Source organism: Mustela lutreola, chromosome 4 (genome assembly GCF_030435805.1).
Source record: "Mustela lutreola isolate mMusLut2 chromosome 4, mMusLut2.pri, whole genome shotgun sequence".
Classification (NCBI taxonomy): domain Eukaryota; kingdom Metazoa; phylum Chordata; class Mammalia; order Carnivora; family Mustelidae; genus Mustela; species Mustela lutreola.
Window position 1 is genome coordinate 193,670,037 of NC_081293.1, and position 16,331 is coordinate 193,686,367.

Sequence of the window (16,331 nt, forward strand, 5' to 3'; positions counted from 1 at the left end):
ATATGTATGTGTATATGTATATGTATATGTATATGTATATGTATATGTATGTGTATGTGTATGTGTATGTATATATGTATGTATATAAATGCACACACCGATAGACACAATATTGTAAGAATTTTGGGGGGGATAATGACTAGAGTGGGTTTTGTCAAATGTGTTTATATTATGGCAGGACCCTTAGATTATTGCTACTACAGCTAAATGGCTAGTTCCGAAGGCTTCCTCAGCCCACCCCCCCTGCTGTTATCCTCTGCACTCCCTGAAGCCCATTCCAGAAGCAACTGCCCGTGAGCACAGGTCATCGTTTGCTCCCACGCGCCAGCGCCAGATGACGGCCGAGCCACGGCAGGCTCTGCCCGCAGAGACCCAGGCTCGGTATCCCCTGCTTACTGACTCCTTGAAAATCTGTTTTCCTTTTGCTCAAAGCCAACAAGCCAAGGGACTGCCTCCCACTCTGGAGTAAACACATGAAATCACAAGCTACCAGTGGCCATTTTTTCCATAAAATAGCAGTTCTATTAAATTGCATTATGTAAAAATGGGATTTGTACTAAGGCTGTTTTATAGGAGGTTGGTTTCTATCATCAACTGTTTCATTGAACATCTGAGCTGTGATGAGTCATCCATAAAACTGGTAGAATAAAACTTGCGGAATGGCGGTTGTGAAGTCTTCTAAGGCTCATAAAACTGGGTGACGCGCTTCAACAGTTTTGATATTGCTCAAACATTTTATTAAAAGAAACTGAAACATCATCAGTACTACATTTTAATTTGGTTTTTAGGGACTTTCATCTTGAATGTCCCCTTCTGTACTGCTGATCTTTTGTTTAAAAGTGGGAGAAAAGCAAGACCTATTGTTCCTCTTCACCTTGGATCACAGAGGAACCAGATAAATCTTTTGTTATAAATAAGAGGGAGTCTATAGATCATTTTCAAAATGAGGACCTTGAAACTTTCTGAATTATATTAAAACGAAAACTAACATTTGCTGAATAGATGTATGTTCCAAGCATCACACAGACTTAGGACTCCGTTGTTTATATCCATTGCCTCATTTACTCTTTGTGACAATCATGTGACGTAATTACTACTATTATTTATTTAGAGAACACTGAGGCTTAGAGAAGTTAAATAACTCCTTAGGGGAGGAGTTGGGAAGCAAACCCAAGTTTCTCTAGGAGAAAGTATGCTTTTAAGTATTCTACTGTCCTATTTTATGAAATAACAAGTGTTCATGTGAAAAATAGAGACAAAATTAATCTATGATGGAACATAGCACAAGTGGTGGTTACTTCTGGGTGGGCGATGGAGATTGGGAAGGGGCACGGGGAACTTCCTAGGGGGGTTGAAATATGATATCGTACTAAGCACATGGTTACAGAGATCATATGGGGATATGCATGTGACAAAATACATCCAATGGCAACACCCAAGACTAATGCATTGGTCCAAAGGCAGATGACTTGGGCACAACTTTTAAGGTGTCTGCGCCTGTCTTTCTAGCCATGGCATCTGAATGGTAAAGGTCTGTTGATTCCCTCTCATCCTACCTCCCAGCCCATATGACAGGCCAACGGTCGTGCCCATTATCCAGTCCTGCCAGTCAGAATCCTCCCCAAGGACTTCCAACACTTGATGTAGGAGGTTTAAAAACTTACATTATTTTCTATGGTGACAATTTTGTAAGGACCTGAATCGTACTTGCTGACAATCAGGTCTTTTACTTTGTGGAGAAGGTGGGTCTAGCCCTTAAAATGTGACCAATGCAATCGAGGAGCTGAATAAGTTAACTTGTATTTAATTTTAATTCATTTAAATGTAAATAGCTAAATGTAAAGCTAGTGGCTAACCTGTTGGACAGAGCAGGTGTAGCAAGTGAGCTGGATATCCACAGAACACAGAAAATGAGAAATGGGGAAAGATAGCCTTGGGGGAATTGGAGTGCTCTTTAGGTCTGGCTTCTCCCTGCCCTTGGGGTTTGGAGATGAGAACTAATGAATTACACATGCCTCCGTTTCTGCAAACGATTTTCCATCAGATGTCACCCTTTGAAATGACCTTTAATAAAGCTACTCTTTTCCCCACTCTTTGTGAAAAGAAGCATAAAATGCAAATGTTTGGGCTGGGGTGTTTGTCCCCCTTTCTCTAAATAACACATGATTAGTAAATACAAATTGCTGATGGTTGTAAACCTTTCCTTCTTAATGAGAATGGTATTGGTAACTGCTCACTGGTAACTGCGGGGTTTTAGGAAAGGTGGGGTCGTCACAACTTTCTTAGCATTGGCCGTATTATCTTTCAGAAAGCTCCAGTGAATGCAGTGTGCCTGGAGTCATGAGTTGGCATCATTAGTGATGTGATTTTGGGGGGCACTCTGAAATTACTTAAAGAATCCTTCCAAGAATGTTTCAACCTCCTATGACCAGTAATTGCTACAGTTAGTGACTTAGCATTTGCTAATAAGGTACCTTGGAACTCTGACTGCTATTGTCAGTCTGGTAGACGGACTTATACATTTTACAAAGTTATAATGATAAAACCAGTAATCTCTAAAGATTATGGATCACAGAATTTTAGACACAGAAGGAACTTTGGAGAATATCTAATCCAGCCTCCTCATTTTACAGGTGAAAAAAGAAAAGCCCAAGAGAGGCAAACTGATTTGCTCAAGGTCACAACACCTAATTAGTGGCCGAGCCGGGACTAGACCTGCCCCCTCCATGAGTCTCCTGCTCCCCAGAGTGTGCTGTCCGTGAGCCAAAACCAATATATCTTGCTCTTCTGATTTCTGCCCCTTTGAATGATATCTTAATTGCCATTTATACTTTATGATTCTGTAAGAACTGACAATTTTGTCAAGACAAAATTTCATATAATCCACTCTTTTTTGTGACTTTGGGCATCGAACAACATAGGTATTATATGTTTATCCTTGATGAAAGTCTTAAAAGATTAAGGATGAAACCTCAAAACATACTAGCTACTGGTGACATTATGTAGATAAGTCTGGCATTGATTTACACAAAATGGTCTTGAAATCATTTATATCTGCCATCTATCACGTAAGGTAAAATAATTGTGGGAAAGGCACAAGCTTGGAATTGAATAGAGAAGATTCAAAGTTCAGCCGTCGCATTTCCTTAGCTGCCTAAGGCTTAGTCTGTTCTTGAAATAAAGGGATTAAAAAAGGTACAGAATATTACAAAGTTCTTAGCATATAGAGGGAATAAATACATAGTAAAAGTACAGTCTTAGTACATAGTACAGTACTTAGCATATAGAGGGAATAAATACATAGTAAAATGTAATATATTTGTATATAGTATTTGAGATATTTCTGCAGTGGGATCAATATTTTGATTTCCATGTGATTATGTAAGTATCTATTTGAATACAAAAATTACTAATATGATGGGTACTTATTGAGTGCTTGGTATATTTCAGGAACTGTTTCAGATTGGGAGTACATTTGTGGGTAGAAGAGAAAACAATTACGTACTGGTAGAGCTTGTGTTCTAGTTGAGGGCCAGTGGGGTGAAGGAGGCAATTAAAAATAAATCTATGCACATTATATGTGCATAACATGGCTGATAATTAGTATTAAATAGTCATTCTGGACAATTATTACTTATCTAATTTGTAAAGTTTTTTTTCATATAAATTAAGGATTTAGCAAACACTAAGGAAAAAATACAGTGCTTTGCCTTGAGTTTGATTTACCTTTGAAACAACCATCTTGAAAAAAATTGATTTAAATATATTTTATAAGTAATTAATGTCTACATATTAATTATTAAGAAAAAATAGACAATTCAGAGATCTCTAATAATTTTTGTTGTATTTGAATGTAATGCACTTGCTGTTGTGCACCACGAAAGCCTGTTCAGGGTTAGAGCATCTATTTTTTTTTTTTTTTTTAAGATTTTATTTATTTATTTGACAGAGTTCACAGTAGACAGATAGGCAGGCAGAGAGAGAGAGAGAAGGAAGCAGGCTCCCTGCTGAGCAGGGATCCCGATGCAGGACTCGATCCCAGGATCCTGAGATCATGACCTGAGCCTAAGGCAGCGGCTTAACCCACTGAGCCACCCAGGCGCCCTAGAGCATCTATCTTGATGCATGAGAAGGTCATAGTCCATGCCAAAGGGTTGGGTTAATAATGTGACCAACATCTTCAGATTTTGACTGAGTTTGTGTAGGACTGTGGTGACAGCCTTCTTTCTGAGCTGCAGTAGCTCAAGAGGGCAACAAAGAAACATTTTAAGAGGTAGAATGTCAGGACCAGATGAATTAATTCATTGAGAGGTGAGCCTGGAAGAGAGGTTAGCTCCTTCCTGGGTCTGGTATGGGTACAGGAGTGAGAATGAGGAGGAGGTTTTCAGGCAAAGGTAATAACCTCTGTTTGGGGTGCACTGGGTTTGATTTTCTTACTGAACAGGGCTTGGACGCCTAAGAATATAACTTTGGCAGTCTTAAACTAGAGACGAATACAGGTGTTAGGAATGTCTTCACACGTTTAAGTAGAAATATAGAACAAATAAAATTGTGAGGAATTCGCATTTTCCATTTTTATTTCAGTTATTATAATGTGTCTACGAAAAATATGCAAAGAGGGGAAATAAAGTAACCTTTGCAATAAAATATTCATATTAAAGAATAAATACCTACTTCTTATCTAAAAGAGGTTACTACCAAGTGGAGAGAAATAGTTGTAAAGTATATTAAGTACATATAAGCCCTAAATTCTGAGACAGATTTACATAATTTAGCATAACTTGTGGGTAATGATGATGATAAAACCACTAAACATCTGCTAAGCATTTAAAAAGCATTTTCCTTCCATTAGCATCAGTAGCCGGAAAATAACGTACTTTGGCACAAATTGTCCTTTTAAAACTCTAGTTTGGGGCTGGTAGAATTTTACTTGAGATTTTATTTGGGGTCCTTGTTTTTTTTCCTCTCAAAAGGTATATATAACCAGAAGCTTTCACCTGATTGAAAATTCATATTCCATTAAGTACACTCATTATTTTGATTATGGCAAGGTCAGACTTTCTGGAAATTTCATCAATCTCTTACTGCTGCATAGCATCCAATTAGGAGAGACCATGTTCTGGTCAGAAAAAGAAGAGAGTCTTGTGGTAGGAGGAGAATGAAAATATGATGTTTTATTTGTTATTCTTATAGGGTATTGTAATTAAAAATCTTATTGTAATACAATAAAAATACCACATATTTTTCCAAACTCTAATTTTGGGCTGTTGTAACAGGTCACTTTGTTTTTAATCAAGTAATAGGTTTGTTTGTTTCTCTTTAAAAATTGAGATTTTCATGTGTTCTTTATTTTGGTTTCTATAGTGTTTCTTCATCAAAAGGTGTAAAATAATTTACCAAGTTTGGCTTCAAATTGACTAGACCTGTGTAAAATAACATAAGCGTACTCTTGCAGGGATAAGAGCACTTTGCATTAGTGATTGATCGCTCAATTAAATTCTCCATGGAAAGGAAAAGTTAAGGGATCTCATTAATTTTTTTTACCAAAAATGTATAAAAATATCAAAATTGTGTGGAGAGAAAATTAATAGTAATGGCTTTTAAAAAAAGGCACTTTGAAACCTGGAAATTATTTTAGATGTCTAGTGACACTATTCAAAAAATACAGAATGCTTTTAAACAAAGTCAACAGCAATGAAATAAACGAAGCAAACATAAATAAAAAATACTTCTTGAAACAACTGTGGGTGATAGTTTTTCAATGCAGACCCGCCCATTAAACTACACCCAATAATGGCAAATAAAAATGATCTGGGCTTTTTAAGGAAGGTACAGAGAAAAATTATGAGAACAATGTGACATCCAGGAAGAATTAAAAAAAAAGACACTAATGGGTAAAATTATTTTTCTGTACAAAAATTCTTCAACTTGGCAAATGTCCTGTCAAACGGCATTGATTATAAGGGACAGTCTACTGGATTCCAGTTTTCAAAATAAATGTCCAGTGAGAATTCTAGAACACATACATAAATGAGTCTCAGCATGTACCTTGGAAAGACTAGGAAATGGAAAATAGAAGCCAATATCATCAACTAGGAAAAAAGCTCCTATGTACTTACTATGTGCTGGGAAGATGCTGGGCATTGGCAGTTCACGGACACAGCTCAGGTTCCGACACGGTGACAGCAGGTGGGATGCATGCTATTGAACCTGTTATCCTGCTCTCCTGTCCCCTGTCCTCATCGTGCAATATAAGAACCACAGCAGCACACTGGCTTTTCTGCCGGAAACCTACCTCTTCCCTTCTAATGCAATCTGCCCTGTCCTTGTTAGGCTAGTGTTGTGTATAATCCCGCCTAGTCAAACTGCTGCTAATGTATTTATTACTAACCTAAACTCGGTCTCCTTTGTTTGACTTCTATGACTGTCTAGCTCTTAGAACGCAGCCCCATTCTTTCTAAGTAATCTTAATTGCCACTAATTCCAGATCTCTCCCATGATCAGAGGGTTTAATGCTGATCTCATTTCCCAGCACCATCCTGACCTGAACCAGGAAATGTGCGGGCTGTTCTACTCTCCCGTGCTGTGGCAACTCGGGCCCTTTGTACCTGATTCTGCCAGTCCTCTGTTGGGCAGGAGTGAAGCGAATTAAGTGAAGTGGGGGAAGTACCTTGGGAGAAAGCTAGTGGCATTGGGGTCACTTGTATAGCCTGGTAAGGAAGGAGGGTAGAAGAAGACAACGTGGGAGCGTGACCTCATCACATTTGTGAAATTTAAAATAGAATCATCCCACGAGCAGTGCGGATAGTAAGTTGTGAGGGGAGGGTAAAATTCACCGAGGCAAAGGTTTGCAAATAGGGCACAATGAACAGAAATCTAGGTGAGACGTTGCCAGGACCAGTTTTGTCTAAAGTGTGGTAAAATGGTGGTGGTGGGGGGGTAGGAGTTGGGTGGGCAAGTCATAATTTATTCTTATTTTTGCCCTTTTATTTTGCATTTTCCCAATTTTCTGCAGTAAACACACATTTTATTGTTTTGAGAAATGTAACTTTTGAAGCAAAATTAAAACCCAATTATGTCTTTTGAACTCAAAATTCTAATTTACACAAAATGGACAAAAAATATAGCTAATATAACTATTGCCTAAAGCCATGCTTTTTATATGAGTTTGTGCATGTAATGCAGACAGAGAGACTGATGGGGTGTGGACAGAGGGACAGTGGAGGAGAGAAGCGAGCTGGAGCGAGATACCCCCAGTGTGACCATGGTCAACTCTGGTCATTGACAGCACAACATGATTTGAATCTTCTTTCTTACACTTTTATAATTTAGGAGTTTTAATGGTGTGTATTTCTTTTTAGTAAGGAGAACATAGAGTTTACTTAAAGATCGTGATGATGGGTATCTATCAGTAAAAGTGACCAGAAGAGGGCAGAGCACCAAGTCTAGAAAATATCCAAAGGGTCAGTTTTTTTTATTGTGGAACGTGCAGGAATTAGAGAGGAAGGGAGCTTCTGTGAAGCTGAGTGGCTGGAACAGCTGGTGACAGAGTCAGCCACGTGGGAGAAGGGTCAGCAAACGTGACAAGTGGGAGTCCTCAGTGGAGGAGGCTGGCTGTGGGAGCCGTCGGTCTCCGATGAAAGGAGTGTTTATCACTGACGGTTTCGAATTGCCCTCATGGGATGACGGTGAGAAGAAAATAGACTTGATTTGGTTTTATCTGTTTATTTTATATGTCCTGTAACTCCCATACTCCATTGTCATTTGCATAAGAAATGGACAATTCCTTGTCCTGTTCCCAGGGCCACCCCACCCCCTGCATGAACTAGCAGGAGAAGAGGGACGCTGCAGGCCTCCTTTGGAGAGACACAGCATTCAGAGTGCTTATCCTGTGCTCCTTGTAGATGTCCAGGCAAAAATGAAGGACACGTGTCTGCTACTGATACGGCAGAGGGAGAGTCTGGACATGATAACATCCAGGGAGAGTCTGGAGATAATGGTCCAAAGCAATTCTCGGGAGCGTGGACGGCTTAAATGAAGCCCCCAGTACCAGAAGCTCCGAGCTGTGTCTTCCACAAGTTCCTTTATCATATGGGACCTCTGTTTTCTCATCTGCAACATGGAAATGATAGTAGCACAAACCCCGCAGAGTTATAGTAAACGTTTTGTGAATTAATATATGACAAGTACTTAGATCACGGCTTGGCAGATAGTAAATACTATATAAACGTTGGGTGGTATTTTATTTTCATTGTATTTTTATTTCCACAAAGCATGCTGTTCATGTATTAGGTTAGCAGCAGTCTTGCTAAAAATTAAAATCTATTTTGCGTCGTACTATAGCATTATTTTCCGTATAGAAATATTACCAACATTAATTCCCCTCTTAGATAAATGTGATTCACATTTCATCTCTTTATGTAATTTCCTTATTGTTTTATCATTTTCCTGCCATTTTCCTATTGCTCTATTCTATAAATAATGGATACAGCATTTTAATGATTCTAGTAAATAGAGACCATATTTTTTTTTTTGTCCATGAAGCACAGGGAAAATTTTTTTCATAATATTTTATTTCTGTCATTGTACTTGAGATTAACAGCACAATTTTTCATCCACAAAGTTTATTATAGGTCGTAAGAATGAATAGAATCTCTTTTCCAATTGGCTGAGAAAAGGAATTTAATCTTACGTAATTATCTTTCAAATCACGCGTGCATCAGTACAATAAAACTCCCATCTATTAGATCACTGAACCATTTCACATGATTTTGAAAAGATTAATATTCATATAAAATTTATATATCTCTCAGCCTATCTCCCCATGATAGACTTCTTCAAAAGAAAAACAAAATAGACCAAGAAAACGGAGCACGGGATAATGGAAGTACAAAGAAGAATTCAATGAATAATCATAGTAACAATCGTTTTTCTTCTAAATAAAAAGGCAGGGTACAGAAGCAGAAAAATCGTTATGGGTTATGAGAGCCAGAATGTTAGAAAAGACTCAAAACATTTCTATCTCAATGATGTATAAACTTGTCTTCTTAAACCATGAAACTTTCTTTTCAAACTGATTCTTACTCAAGGGTCTCTTCCTGTGATAGGTAATTACTCTGGAGGGCAGGTGAAGGAAGTGGAGGTTAGGAAGGTTGAGAGGTCGGGCGGGGTGGGTTGGAGGGCCGTGGTGGGGGCACAACTCCAGGAAGTGGCTTCTGAAGCTGTTCCTCTGGATCCCTTGACTATGGTTAGTGGTTTGGCTAACATGTGCTTAATCCAAACTTTGCCTTTTAAGAGACCTTGAGAAGCGATGATGTAGCCAGGGTCATAGGGTTGCACGTGATAATACCCAGTAAAGGGGTACTGATGCATTCTGTGCACTGAAAAAAAAAAATAGTTACATTGTAATTTCATATACACTCCCTACTATGGAAACTTCTTAAAGTTGCTTCTGCTTTCCCAAACTGCTTCTACTACGTAATGTATTCATCTTTCCACAGTAAACTTCTCTGTGCTTAGAGTTTATTTTTCAGCCTATGGGAATTTTCTTTTTCTTAGAAAAATTCTCAATTTAAAAATAAAAATGGGACAGGTACAGTGAAAATTTAAATTTGGTTGCCCCTCATTCTAAAAAAAAAAAAACAAAACCAAAACCAAAAACAAACCTCTGGAAAATCATTGCTGCCCTCCAGCATTTTCTCTCACAAGGGAAATAAAACTCAGCATTATGAAGCAAGTAAAGATTAAGTATGAATAGTTTGGATACGGTTTACTAAACTGTCAAGCAAAAGACATCTCTCGAGCATTCAACAAAGATAAATAAACAGACACAGTTCATGGCAAAAAGAATAACCGGCATTTTTCCAAATGCAGATTTCCACTGGAAAGAGATTAAATAAAACGCTTCCCCAAAGTGTCATCAAGTATCCTTTTGGGTTTTGATCTAATAAAAATTGGGACAAAACTTGCTATGATAGAACTGCCACCCGCTTCAAGTCAAAAGACACCCTAATTTGTAGCTAGCTGTATCCTCTGTCCTAAAACTAATGGAGGTGAGGGTCCAATCCCATCTGACACCAGAGGTTTTGTCCTAACCTGGAAGAGTCACAAGGATTCTACTCTACTTAAAAGCAGTCCTTGGCAGGAGCAAGAAAGCATAAATGTCACTGAACCACCTGAGAGGCAAGGACCTTCTTGACTGAAGAGTAACCTGGCATCCGTCTAGAAATTCTCTCATGTTGTGTTGGAGAAGGACAGAAGATCCCGGGTTTCCTCTCCCCGCGATCTCTGGTACTTCATGCTGCAGCTTACAGATAGTAAAAGTGCTTTAACTCTTTCTTGTTTTGAATGGCTAAGGAGTGAAGAATGCAGGTAAATGGACATGAAAATTTTAAAACAATGGCAGTAATTGGACGTAACTGTTGAGTGAACACAGCAGGACCCGGGAGTGATGCCGTCCTAGATTTGAACTCTGCCTCTACTCTTAGTAGTCTCTCTGTATGCAGACAAGTCATGTAGAGCGACTGCTGTCTGTCAATGTAATTATGAGGATTAAACAGTTAATATATTTAAAGCATTTAGTAATTTAATGTAATAACTATATTCAAAACATAGTTATGAAGATCTTGGAAGGATGCCGGCAACATTGCATTCATCTAAGTGTTGGCAAGTAGCTTGACCTTTCAACTCTTTAAGACCGAAGGAAGTACGGATTCACAAAGATTATCTTGTAGAAGGAGGAAATTATTTTGAGGATGCAGTTGAAGGAAGCTAGGAACTCTGACCCTGAAGCAGGTTTTTATGGAAACAGAGAGACGGGATATGTCTAGGTCTCAGTTCAAAGAGTAGATTCACCACATCTTCGTAGTAAGCCCTGGGAGTGAACCTGTTTTCTGTTCACTACTAGTTCTACTAGTTTTAGTTGAACTAGTTGACTAGTTCTACTATTTTGACTAGTTCTACTCCACCCCAACTACCCATTCTGTTTCTAGCAGCGAGTCACCTCATCCTCTGGGTAACACTTTTCAGTCTTGAACATCTGCTTACTCAGGTATCTGCTGACTTAGAGAAAAGGCAAGGTGTAGACACATGATTGTAGAGAGGGAAAACAAAATGTAACTAAAGTATAATTAGCAGAAACTGTCCCCCATAATTAGCAGTTAGCAGAAACTATCCCCATGTACTATTAGCTAAGTGACTTTTTCTTTGTATCCTATTTGAACCCCTCAAGACGAGATCTCATTGGTTTATGAATAAGTAGGGAACCTTTTAAGCAAAGCTGTTCCATCAGAACACATCACAGGCTACTGTCAAGGCTTTAATCACTCTGATTCAGTGCATCTGGGGATGAAAGGAGGCATGGGGTCAAATGGTACATATCATGGCCATTTATACTAAAGGAACTTCCTGGAAAGGGACTGTCCACGAAGCACACCTTTTCAGGTTTAGCACTGTTACAGTTTTATTTTTCAGTCATGCGGAATGGGAGAAAAATGAACCTAAAAGAGCTAGGTTAATGCTGGAACAAGCACATTTATTTAAAAATTCTCCTTACTTTTCCCAGTGTCCTTCAGGTTAAAGAGCTGTGCTTCTGTTGTGGTTTTCATACCCCTGCTAAGGTTCCAGTAACTAAAAAAGAGGCTCTCTGGTCATCTCTGAGGGGCTTTGCAAGAGAGATTTTCCACAGCTTTGGGTTTGGACGTCAGCTCCGCAGATTCAACTCTGAGAGTTTACTCAGACTTAAGGAAGACTGTTTTCCTCACGGCAGGACTCACAGGCCCAAGTTAAAAAAGCAAAAAGGCGAATTATCAATTTACAAGAAAAACAAAAAAACAACACTCTCAGTGTCTCTAGTTTTGATTGACTTAGATATTTTCCTTCAGGAAAAGGTAAATAGAAAATGAAATGAAAACCTGTAAATTAATTGATGGATTTGAGGTTGTAAAATGTGTGTAGTTCAAATATTTTGTCTGTCTACCTATAGGGCTTATGGATAGAAGTTCCTTGAGTCTTTGGGTCTGAACACCTCTTTTGGAGTGAAAATAGGGATTTCTTATATTTGTCCATTAGAATCTCTTGTTTCCAGACTTCTGCTGAACACCTCTCGTCCTGTTGAGCACATTTTGCATTATTTATATTACTATTTCAAGTCAAGGCATAATCTTGTTTGACATCTATTCTATCTTCCTAATGACTCTGTGTATTTATTAATTTATACATTCGAAAACTTACTTATTCGACACCGGTTATGTGACTGCATTATAGAAGATGTTAGGGATATGAGAGAAATATAGCAAGCATTGACTTTGCCTTTGGTCCTGAGAGTCAAGTAGGGGCAGACAGGCAAGAGTGCAATTAATTACTTTATCCCATACTCTGTTACATAATAATAAAATATAATCAGGGTTTTTTTTTTTTTGTTTGTTTGTTGGTTGGTTGGTTGGTTTTGGTAGGGGGAAGCACCTGGGTGGCTCAGTCAGTCAAGTGTCTGCCTTTGGCTCAGGTCATGGTCCCCAGGTCCTGGGAGTGAGCTCCATCTCTGGCTCCCTGCTCAGTGGGGGATCTGCTTCTCTCTTTCCCTCTGCTCCTCCCCTTTCTCATTCTCTCTCTCTGTCTCTCTCAAATAAATAAAATCTTTAAAAAGGCAACAATAGTTAGCAACCTATTTACATCAAAAGCAACTTAAATTTCTCACATTGTAACTAGACAATGGCTTTTCAATCCAATGGCAAGCCAGATGTCACCCTGAAACTTAAAGAAATGATTTACTAAATAAGAAAGAGAGGCCTCTTCAGAGCATAATCCATGACTATAACTAAGCCTGCAAAAATTGAAAACTCACCCCTCACTTTATACTGAATATTGTGAAATATCAAATATATGCCCACATTGGAAGCCTTACCAAGTACCACTGCCGCAAATGGAATATATTTCCTTAAGAAACTGAGCATTTTAGCCCCTCATTTGAGAAGAATTCAGTTGTCCTTCTGCTTTCATATTCAGCGTGCCCGTGAGCAACATTGAAATTGCTTAGTAATTTTATTTATTCCTCTGGGAGTTGGAGTTGTATACAATAAGTATTTGCAACACCTGGACCAAAGTATGGCCTCTTTCACTATGATCTGTTTATAAGGCTGAAGAATTATAAACAGGAAGTTAAATAAAGAAAAGATAAGGAAAGATAAGGCTGTCTCACTCAGATACAATGAAATGGCTGTGGGTAGGAAGTATGTCTGGAGAGATCAGAGATATTCACCCGAAATTAATGTAACACTGTGTGTCAGCTGTAGTTCCATGGGAAAAATAATGCTAAAGAAATTAGAGATCAAAGCTATTTAAAAGAGGCAAGAAAAAATGGCTGAATATTAAGGTAGTTTCTTTTCTTTTCTTTTTTTTTTTTTTTTTTTTTGGCTTTTTTTCTTCTAATTCAGAAACATAGGCATCGCATACTGGAGGGAAAGTCTGCCCCAGTCTTTTCCTTCACTCTGCTTCAGTCTTAGGGAAAGTGGAGGGAAGAGAGGGAATGTTTCTACTGACTCAGTATTTGTTGGAGAGATCAGGCTATTTTTCTTTTTTTTAACTATCATCTTCCCTTTTTTTTTTTTAAAGATTTTATTTATTTATTTGACAGATGGAGATCACAAGCAGGCAGCGAGAGAGAGGAGGAAGCAGGCTCCCCGCTGAGCAGAGAGCCCCATGTGGGGCTCGATCCCAGGACCCTGAGATCATGACCGGAGCTGAAGGCAGAGGCTTTAACCCACTGAACCACCCAGGCGCTCCTCATCTTCCTTTTATTAGTGATTTTTTTGCCCCAAGATTTTTAAGTGACAACAAATTATTTTAGAACCCTTAGACTGTCCCAAGACATTTTCAGAACCATTTACAGGAATAACCACTTTCTGCTTAAGAAACTGGTTTGAGACCATGGTCTTATTTTGGTTGTTTTTTAACAAAAGTCTTTTCTTTAAACCATTGCCTTGGGGCATCTGAGTGGCTCAGTGGTTTAAGCCTCTGTCTTCGACTCAGGTCATGATCTCAGGGTCTTGGGATCGAGCCCCACACTGGGCTCTCCGCTCGACAGAAGCGTGCTTCCCCCTTTCTCTCCGCCTGCCTCTCTAACCTACTTCTGATTTCTCTCGGTCAAATAAATAAATAAAGTCTTAAAAAAAAATACTTTAAACTACTACCTAAACTCTTTCAACCAATAAATAAAAACTAAGACTAAAACCTCTTAAAAAGCAAACACCAAATTTTGTATCAACTACCCATAAAATAGATTTTTTTAATCAATATGATTATAATTATTAATGAACTGGTCTCTTGTATATTTTAGTATGGGATTTTCTGTTTTCACCTCACAGGAAGTACTGAGTTACCTTGCTTCTGCAAGGAGTTAATAGGTTTCTCGTACTTCAGGGATGAACAATTAGGTGTAAGCAAGAGATCACAATAGCATTTGAGGGCCTTCATTTCAGTATTTTTAAATAATTGAGCTGATTGTCCAAAGAGAAAATATTGAGAAAAAGAGAGGAGGACCCAAAACAAGACTTGGAAAGATGCCATTGGTCCTAAAATGTTAGCCATACACAGAGCCAGGCAGGAGGCATGGCCGTGGAAGAGGTTACTGGGACTTTGACTCTGGGGCCAAAGATCTCCTTAGTCAGAGGTGATCCTGAGGGAGGGGGTGTGGTCAAGGAAGTGACCACTCTAAATGGACAAAAAGTATCTCAGCAGTAAACTACCAACCTGTGGCCTGTCAAGGTTCCCATAAGAAGGCAAAGAGAGCCACGAAAAAAAAGAAATGCTGGAATTCTTGCTAATAGCAACAAATGGATAATTTGTCCTAACTAATCTGATTTAGAAAAATTAAAGGAATCTGAAATACTTTGCGTCTTGAATGGTTTGGAGCAATTCTTAAGATACATGATCCTTATAAAGGCAGCTAAGGCCATCCACTTAAGAGAGACTTTAAAGAGTAATTATTTTGCAGGCCCAAAGAAATGTCTAGAATAGCCTTTTCCAAAGCATGTGCTAGAAAGAATTAGAGCCATGAAGTTAGGAGGTGAAATGCATTTGAAAAATACCAGTATTAGGGCAACCAAAAGCCCTCTGGTGATTCACAATATATGTTAACATATTAAAGACTCTGAGATAACCCATTCTAACCCATCTTTCTTTAACCCAGAATTTCACAAACTTATTTGATCATAAAAATGTATGAACATTTCTGAAGAACAAACATCCTTTGAGAAACTAGATACTTAGGGAAAAATAAAGAATAACCCTACAAAGCAAAAGAAATCAATTACAATTTCAAATATAAGTAACTGTCTTTGCCCAAAAAAGCAAGATTGTATATAATTTTTACTTCCCATGTCTGTACACAAAAGGAAAGAAATATAAAATCTACCTCCACACTAACATTTCCCTGACCCTCCTCTGACCAGATAAAGCCCCTAGATAATGTTGCAAAGGATCCTCGTTAGGCATGTGGCAAATGTGGATCTTTTGTGAGAGATATTTCCAAAAATTTGTTTTTTTTTGTTTGTTTGTTTTGTTTGTTTGTTTTTTAAAAGGGAGAGAGTGTGAGTGAGGCAGGGAGGGTCGGGGAATAGGGAGGAGCAGAAGCAGAGAGAGAATCTTAAGCAGGCTGCATTCCCAGGGCAGAGCCCTGTGTGGGGTTCAGTCTCACAACCCTGAGATCATGACCTGAGCCAAAATCAAGAGTCAGTTGCTTAGGGGACTGAGCCACCCAGGTGCCCCTACAAAGCTATTCTCAACTGAGAATACAGCATCTCTAGAAAGGAATGAAGGGTAGTTTTAAAAATGTATAATGCTTAAGTCAGATAACAGAACAGTTACATGAGTAATGAGAGAGTTCTGTCAGCACACTGTTTCACAATCATTAAAATACCTGTTCTGGGGGCGCCTGGGTGCCTCAGTGAGTTAAGCCTATGCTTTCGGCTCAGGTCATGATCTCAGGGTCTTGGGATTGAGCCCCGCATCAGGCTCTGCTCAGCGGGGATCCTGCTTGCCCCTCTCTCTCTGCCTGCCTCTCTGTCAAATGAGTAAATAAAAATCTTTAAAAAAATAAAATAAAATACCTGTTCTAATTTGCTGTCAAAAACTTCAGTGTAATGTCAAGAGGGTGATGACAGAATGACATCTACAAAAACATCTGACAGTTGGAAAGGAGGAAAGAAAGAAGAAGATTTTAAAATTAGAGGCTGGGAGAGGAAACCATGAAAAGTCACAGACAATTTTCTACAGTTACAGAAAAAGTATTTGACTGGTAATGAGTAATTACTGTTTTCCATTGTTGAGGAAAAAAG

General features: G+C 38.6%; 1 protein-coding gene and 1 pseudogene across 1 annotated transcript in view; one reads left to right on the plus strand and one right to left on the minus strand.

Annotated features, from left to right (window-relative positions):
- Positions 1-16,331, plus strand: part of CNTNAP2 (contactin associated protein 2) — a 1,947,395-nt gene that overhangs the window by 86,971 nt on the left and 1,844,093 nt on the right. The window lies entirely within an intron of this gene.
- LOC131830037 (KAT8 regulatory NSL complex subunit 2-like) overlaps positions 1-16,331 on the minus strand; it is a 116,516-nt pseudogene that overhangs the window by 469 nt on the left and 99,716 nt on the right.